This window comes from Phragmites australis, chromosome 7 (assembly GCF_958298935.1).
Source record: "Phragmites australis chromosome 7, lpPhrAust1.1, whole genome shotgun sequence".
Lineage (NCBI taxonomy): Eukaryota > Viridiplantae > Streptophyta > Magnoliopsida > Poales > Poaceae > Phragmites > Phragmites australis.
Window position 1 is genome coordinate 16,701,677 of NC_084927.1, and position 9,310 is coordinate 16,710,986.

A 9,310-nucleotide genomic window follows, 5' to 3' on the forward strand; every position below is an offset into this window, starting at 1 on the left:
GAAAATGGAATCTCATTTGGAGCAGAATCTCTGAATCCCTCTGTGATATTATTTGTCTCCAAGAAACCAAAAAGATCAATTTGATAACTCCATTAGGAAATTTTGCCCCTCAGCCTACGATGACTTTGCTTTTCTTCCTTCTATGGGAGTTTCTGGAGGGTGTATTACCATTTGGAAGAGTACACTCTTCTTTGGCCATGCTGTGTTTTAAAACGAGTATGCTCAAATTCTAGAGTTCCACTCTCTTCTCTCGGGTGCCAAGTGGACTCATCAACATCTATGCTCCTTGCACAACAGAGGGTAAAATGGCCTTCCTGGACTGGTTTAGAAACATTGTTATTCCTACTGATGAGGATTGGATCATCCTGGGTGACTTTAATATAATCAGGGACCCTACGAACAGAAATAAACCTGAGGCTAACACTTCTGAAATTCTTGCTTTCAATCGTGCCATCAGTAGGCTTGGTTTAGCTGAAATCCCTCTTAAATGCCGTGCTTTACTTGGTCAAATATGCAGCATAACCCCCTTCTTGAGTATCTGGATTGGTTTTTTTTACTTCAAATTCCTGGACAACTCACTTCCCAGGAACTTTAGCCCTTGCCCTCTCTAAAGACGCCTCAGACCATGTCCCTTGCTTAATTTCTAATGCTACTGACATTCCAAAGGGGAAGATTTTCAGGTTTGAAAATTATCTTATGGAGCATAAATATTTCTTGCAGATTGTTGAACAAAGATGGGCTATTCCTACTCATCAGATAGACAAGGCCAAAAGCCTCATGGCTAAATTCAAGAACCTCAGAAAGATAATCAAAACTTGGCAAGCTCAATTATCAAACCTATCTACCACTATTTTTAATACTAAAACTATCATTCTTCTGATGGATATCATTGAGGAATCTAGAGATCTTTCTCTCGAGGAATGGAATTTCAGAAGTATTCTTCCTGAACACCTGGAGTCTTTATTACATCAACAGAAAATCTACTGGAAATAAAGAGGAGACCTTAAATGGGCTAAATTTGGAGATGCTTGAACATAGTTCTTTGATGCCAATGCAACTATTAAATACATGAAGAATTACATCACTAATATTCAGGATCATCAAGGAAATTGTCTTTCATATCATAATGAAAAGGCAACTGTTCTATGGCATTCTTACAAAGACAGGTTGGGGCAGTCTGAGTTTCAGCACATGCAGCCAGTGGATGATCTTGACTAGATTGAACAGCCTTTCTTAAAGGAAGAAATTGATAAAGTGGTCTCACACCTGCCTTCAAAGAAGTCTCAAGGGCCTGATGGCTTTAATAGTGATTTCATTAAAAAGTGCTGGTATATTATCTCTCAGGATTCTTATGAACTTTGCTCAGCTTTCTATGATGAAATTTTTAATGCCCAAAGTATAAATGGTTCCTTCATCACCCTTGTCCCCAAGAAAGATATCTCTATGATTGTGGCAGATTTCATACCTATATCTCTCCTCCATTCCTCCATGAAGCTTATTACTAAGATTTTAGCTGATTTTCATCAAATCCAGGTCAATCCAAGACTGTCTTGAGTATCTGCATCTTTGTCACAAATCCAGGAAGCAAATTGTAATCATCAAGTTAGACTTTGAAAAAGCTTTTGATAAGATAGAGCATCAGGTAATCCTAGATATCCTGCAACACAAAGGCTTTGGCAATAGATGGATTAATTGGATTAGTACTATTCTTAGCTCGGGAACCTCTTCCATTCTCCTCAATGGTATTCCTGGAAAAGTCTTCCATTGCAAAAGAGGGGTAAGGCAAGGTGATCCCCTCTCACCCCTTCTCTTTGTCCTAGCTGCTGATTTTCTTCAATCCATCATTAACAAAGCTAAAGACCCGGGTCTCTTGAATCTCCTTATCTCCCTATTACTAGAGGAGTGGGAACAAACTTCCCCATTATTTAATATGCTGATGATACCCTCCTAATGATGGAAGCCTGCCCAAAACATCTCTTCACCCTCAAAGCTATCCTCAACACCTTTGCAGACTCTACTGGCTTAAGAGTTAACTACAACAAGTCCTTAATAGAGCCAATAAATGTTAACCCTAATTATATGGATCATCTCTCCAGAACCTTTGGCTGCGACTGTGCCAAGGATTGAGCACTTCCTCCCTTTGGTGCAGAGAATTGAAAGAAGGTTGACAACTTGCTCCATCTTTCTTACACAAGTAGAAAAGCTTGAAATGGTAAACACAGTTCTCTACTTGCTGCCAACCTTTTATATGTGCACTCTCAAACTTCCTTCTACTGTGATCAAACAAGTTGATGCTTATCGGTGTCACTATCTATGGAGGGGTTATGATATTAACAGTACTAAAGCTCCTAAAGTTGCTTGGAAGATTGTGTGCAAACCAAAAACTGATGGAGGACTGGGAGTTCTAAATCTAAGAACTCATAATGAAGCTCTTCTTCTTAAGAACCTTCACAAATTTTTCAATAAGGCAAACCTTCCTTGGGCGAATCTTCTCTGGAATTGTTATTATCATAATGGAAAGCTTCTAGGTACTCATAAAAGGGATTCTTTTGGTGGAGAGATATTGTAAAGCTTCTTCAAAATTACAAGGGTTTGGCCATGGTTAACATTGAGAATGGATCTTCAGTTCTCTTCTAGAAGGACCTTTGGAAAGGGAGAATTCTTGAAGGCTGTTACCCTGAGTTATTCTCCTTCTCAACAAATAAAGACATCAGCCTAAGGAATGTGATGAACCTAGACAATTTGCATAATCTTTTATGCCTGCCTCTAAGCTCTCATGCTTTTTCTCAATTATCTGATTTAAGAGTTCTTTAAATCATTTGGTCTTTTTAGACAATGATGATTTTTGGACTTATATCTGGGGGAACATCATTTTCTCTTCTTCAAGGGCTTACAAATCTCTCATTGGTCACTCTGTTGTCCATCCAGCTTTTAAATGGCTCTGGGCCTCTTGCTATCAACCAAAGCATAAAGTTTTCTTTTGGTTGCTTCTAAAAGAAAAGCTCAACACCAGAGGGTTACTTCATCGAAAGGGGATTAATCTGGAGTCTTTTAGCTGTGAACTCTGTAGCTTGCAAAGAGAAGAAACTCTTTGTCACCTTTTTTTTTGTTGGCAGTCCATTGGGCTCGATTGCTCTAGACATCTACGGCCTTTACAAGCCCTTCAACACTTCAAAGGCAGACTAGCCCTCCCATTCTCAATGGAAATCATCATTCTGCTCTTCTGGTGTATTTGGAAAGAAAGGAATGAATGGAAGTGTCCAAAAGTACAAAGATGACTTTATCCAAGAATTTGCCCTGGTTATTCATATAGCAAAAGATAAACACAAACATCAGATGTCCTTATGGCTAGCTACTGTTACTTAATTTTCAGTTTTCTCTTCTGTGTACATGTCTCAGTGCAAACTTTTATAATTTTTAATGCATTTTATCAGTAGGGGTTCTCCCCTCTTGTTTCATCATTTTTTTTCTAATATATAAACCACAATTGTACAAGTGAATATTTTTATATATAATTTCGTACATATATAAATATGTGATGCTGTACAGGAATATCATCAGTAACAATAAATAAATAAATTAGCAAGTGGGGTATGTCTAACCACCCATTCACCGCCAGATGCTCGATCCAATACAACATTATTTTCTCACCAAAATCATGGTAATAGCTTTTGCAAGAGCTGATCCTTAATGTCCCTTGTCACAGTTCTGCGAGACTTTGTTAGACTGTTAACCAGCTAGCTTGATTTTTAATTAGGCATTCCCCTGTTTCTGGTAAACAATATACTTTACCGATAGAATAAAGAAAAAAAAACCTTGCTAGCTTTTCAAACCTCGTACTCCCTCCAATTATAAATACATATTGTTTTAAAAAAGTTTGATCAAAATTTTAAAACTTTGACTAACAATAGCTTTCAAATATTAAAGTTGAAAACCGTAAAATTATATGTGTAGATTTATCTTAAAAAACGTTTTCATAATATGACTATAGAACCGAGAACAACGACTAGAGGGGGGGGGGGGGGTAAATAGGCGTCTCAATAAATTTTTTTTTTAAACAGATGGCCTTATCTTATTTTGTCACCCAATGCACCTAAAAAATAGATCACAACAAAGTGCAACGTAAGACAAAAAACCACAGCGAAAACAGAAGAACCCAGAAGTTTCGAGTTGGATCCGGAAGTTCTGACCTATTGGAAGTTCCAAGTTGAACACAACAGCGATTCAAAAATTCAAAATTCAAACTTGAAAATCCAATCAATGGTGGGTCTCATGGTTGGAATCGAATACTAGGTTCCACAGCATATCAATTCATGATTCATCCCTAAAGAAGGCTTGGATCTTGAGAAAAACACCCAGATATCAAAAAGATGAACACCAGGTGAAGATAGTCTCTAAGTTAATAGATAAGAGGCAAGGGAATTTAATATCCAATTGTGTACATTTGTACGTGAATTTTATGCCTCTAGCAACGAGAAGAAACACTCCAACAAGGTGAGAAATTTCAACTTAAGCACGAGAACAAAAATCACAACCGAAGAACGAAAAACTAGCAAACTCATATGAGAACCAATAGAGGAAAACTAGAAGGAGATGAATCCAAGCATGAGAAAAAAAATAAACTTCATTACTTCCAACAGTCAGCCCTATTTTCAGCATATTATAAAGATTTTCCTCTTAAAAGCTCTCACCTAGTACATCGACTAAGCACTCATCTTCCTCTCTTCTAAAACCCTAGCGCAAGGCTCTCATAAGCATGACTCAAGGGACTCAAGTGGCTGGTTCAAATGGCTCAACTAGCCCTCCCCTCTATTTATAGCCTAGGTTCCTTGACCGCTAAGTTTCCTAGCTTGCTCCCAAAATACCCCTCTCTTGTAGTACACTTCTACCCGCCGTCGAAGGCATGTTGGTCCATTTTCTCCTCCATCCATCGAACGATCAAGGTATTTTCATGACTTAGCTTCATCTCGATGCAAGTTTTTCCATGATACCATGTGCACTTCCATCCTTGCCATGGTTTTGAGACCAAACCGTTAAACCCCCTGCATGTTTCTCAAAGTGTAACTCACTGCTACTTGCTTGGCTTCAAGCAAGCCTCCCGATGTCGACGCGTGTACTCTGTCTTGCGATCTTGACTGCCGGTAAGTCTCTTCCGCTCCTAATCCCTCAGGCCACCTTGTCACTTACACCAGCATCACTTTCGATTGAATTTGTCAACACACCGTCTCCATGCATATTCCATGATTTGCTTGACCTCCATATGTACAGCTATAATCACCTTTGACTCCACCTGGCCTCCTCGATCACCCGACACCAAGCACCCCGCTTGGCCCCGATCGTCCCGCCATCGGCTGCCAAGCTGCATCCATCACCTGCATAACATAAGACAAGTAAACTCATATCTCCAACTTCATTACGAGTTAGTCAAAATCAAAATCCTCAGTTGATCAGCAAATCACAAACAAATCATGAACACCAGATGATCTAGCGTACACATCTCGTGAGCGTCGGACCATCTGACGTGCTCAACCTCTCTAGACTTGTTATGCAACCTCTCTGCTGGAAATACACTAGCGAAGCATTCGATGTGTACTGTTCGAGCACCGAACCATCTGGTGAGTATAAGTCACCAAGAGCCGATTTTGAGCCTCTCTGCAAGAAATGCTCAGGCGTGTATATTGTTCAAGCGCCGAACCATCCGGCGGGTACATCAAGTTTTGCTTCTAAGTTGGAAATGCTCTGGTGTGAATCACATCTGAATGCTAGACCTTCCGGCGTGTTCAATTTACAGAGCACCGGACCATCCGGCGTGTACAATTTTCCTGAACTCAGAGCCAAACACGTCAACTCTATTTTTCTCTGCAACTTTGGTTAGTCATGATCATATTTGCAGTACATAAACAAGTTATGAAATCTCACAAATCAACAAACCAAAATAATAACCTTGTTACTCATCACATATAAACCAAGGCACATTTCCAGTTGGTTTCTCAATCTCCCCCTTGATGAGTGCATTGACAACCCTTGAAGCACAAAGATTTTGGATTGATAAAAAACAACAAGAAAAGCTCATCCAAGTGACAAAAACTCAAGAAAGAGAAAACCATGTCACTTGGCATAAGAAAGATTGCAAAAGCACTAAGGGAGGCAGAGACAACCCAAAAACCTCAAAAGCCCAACAAAAGCAAAAATGCTCCACCTTGATGGATGCACATTTTTCATTAAAAATTTCTCCCACTTTCATCATGCTAGATTCTTCTTTGTGGATTAGTGCATATTTTCTCCCCCTTTAGCAATGCAAACATCAAGGACAAAAAGCATTATGCAAAGCATGAACATGCAATTCTAATGAGCTTTCATAAGTATACCACAAAACATTTGCAAATGCTAGAAACATCAAAGGGCTATAAACAGTAGAATGTGGAGCTCACAAGCGCACAAAGCTCAAAAAGATACAGTGTCACAACAACATAAAGCTAGACAAGCTAAACGGAAGAATTATTGACGTATTTAAGTTCACATAGCCGAATCTTATTAAAAGTGACCACCGCATAAGCATCTACTCGTGCCGAGGCAATACACGCATTAAGAACTAGCTAGTCAACCTCAAACTAGGCAAACAAGCATTCATAATAATAGGCTTTGCAAACGCTCACATATGAAACCAAGACTTAGTTAGATGAAGTGATTAAAAGATGTAACATTGAGGCACATTTCTTTTTTTTCTTCTTATCCTCAAGTTGCCTCTTATCCAAGCAAACTATCACATGATTGGGTAAGACAAATAGCTTGAGTCTTCGAGACAACTGTATTGGATTATATTTTAGCACAAGAAACTTTATTTCTCAATATTATTCAAATTTGTATAAATTATCAAGTTTTCACATAATCCAGTCAAGTAGTGCCTTTGCAATACAAGAAACACATGTTCCCCCAAGATTCTATCATGAGCTAAACATTTGAAAAAAAAATAGAAAATATAGTTCAATATTCCCCAATCCACTATCTTGAACCAAGAAGCCTAAAACAATATATTCATCAAACTGGCCTTAACACAAGCATTGACTAAGCCAAAGCAATTACGAACATAGTGATCAATAATGTAGCATTTCATAGTGTACATGATTAATAAAATTACCAAATTTCATCTTTAGAAAAGCTAGCTTGCTTGAAATATTTTATGTCAAAGCATCAAGATAAGCCTAAGATTAAAAGCTTGCTCCACATAACTACTCAACTTAGTCCAAATTCAAATCTAGCTATAGAAAATACTAAAGACATACAAGTAAAAATTTAACTACTATGATTATCTTACAAGATGATATGCAATGCAAATGCAACAAAAGTAAGATATAGTATGTACAACTGCAACTCTCCCACACACAATACCAAAGGATGGCACACTCTAAGCTCGAGAGATTTGATCATTTGACACCTAAAATATTGGAGTGTCAGTAAAATTGACACTGGAACCACTTGCATAGACTTAGGGTGGCCCATGTGTCATCCTCGGCAGGCAATTGCCACATGTTTTGGGTGTCAAATGATCAATTTTGTCCTCCAAGATCTCCCCTAAAATAGACAAATTTTGTTGCATCTAGAGGCTTGGTGAAAATATCGGCAAGGTGGTATTGGGTATCAATGTATCTCAAATCAATGTCTCCCTTCCCATTGTGGTTTCACAAGAAGTGAAATCTCACATCTATGTGTTTGGTTCTTGAGTGTTGGATTGGGTTATTGGCTAAGCTTATAGAACTGGTGTTGTCACACAGAAGTGGCACATTCTTGAAATCTAACCCAAAATTCTTCAAGGTTAGCAATCATCCACAAAATCTGAGAACAATAGCTAGCGGCAGTAACATATTAAGCTTCAGCAGTTGACTGTGCAACACTAAACTATTTGTGAGAAGACCAACAAACAAGAGAGATACTCAAGAATTGACAGGTACCGGAGGTACTCTTCCTATCAATTCTGCAACCAGCAAAATCTGCACCTAGAAAACCACGAAGCGAGATAGAAGAAGATGCAGAAAACCAAAGACCGTACTCAAGGGTATGTTTGAGATACCTCAATATATGTTTCACCGCTTGACGGTGAGATGTCCTTGGTGATGCTTGGAAGTGGTGGAGAAGTAGATGTCGGGTCTTGTCGCCATCAAGTATAGGAGGGAGCCAATCATGCTCATGTACTCACGCTGGTCTACCTCCTCGCCATCTTCATCCGGATCAAACACGGTCAAGGTAGCCATTGGTGTCATCAGTGATTTTGCATCGCTCATGTCGAACTTTTTTAGCAAATCCTTGGTGTACTTTGTTTGGTGGACGAATATACCTTGCTTGCCGAAAAAAGCTTAAAAAAAATTGGCTGAAAAAAGCTTCAATTTTTTTTTCGCGAACAGGGGCACCCGACTAGAGGTTTCCGACCTGACCGCGCCTAACATTCACAACTCACACGATATTCACTCGCATGCGACAACTAAGACTAGAACCCAAGACCTCATAACCTATGCGCGCACGTGACCCCTCTAACCATCTTAGCTATCGTTCGTTCGTGAGTATAGTAGCACAATAAATCCTTTTGATATCTTTTGATCGAACGTTTGAATGGCTATTTGGACATCTAAATGACCTCAAATGAAAAAGTTCTCAACTACAAAGTTTTACATATCGTCGATTTCTACAATGTTCATATAGAGTTTGCCACCATCCGACTCTGTATTTCAAGTTTGTGTCTAATCATATAGTGTTTAGTAAAACAACCATAAATTTTACATATAGAGTCCAATTTCGACATTCAACGTCTACTTTCAAAACCAACGAGGAGGTGAATCTGAAAAAAAAAATACAGGTCTTAACACTTGTACACTTTTTGACCTCCCAAAAGGCTCAAAAGACCCTTGATAAGATCTTTAAAGTTTTTCGTCGAAAATTGATCTTCTCCGATTTGCCTGAAATTTTTTTAGACATAGTGCTTAATCTGAAAGTTATTACTGCGCAGACATTTTACCACTAGAGTTACCAAACTCACGATAAAAATCTTTGAATTTGCAGTTTTCATCTTTATGGCTAAATATGTAGATTTTCAATGATTCCTACTAGTTTTACACTAGATCCAGCACTTTAGTTCGTGACCCTATGTGTAGTTATTTCGACAGTTTTATTGATTTATTTGTGCAGCTATATTGCTTCAAATAGAAAAGTTATCAACTACAAAATTGTAGATCCCATAGAGAGCTACAATTTTCATATAAAGTTTTTCCCCATCCGACTTCGTGTGAAAAAGTTATGAATTTTTTAATATGAGTTATTC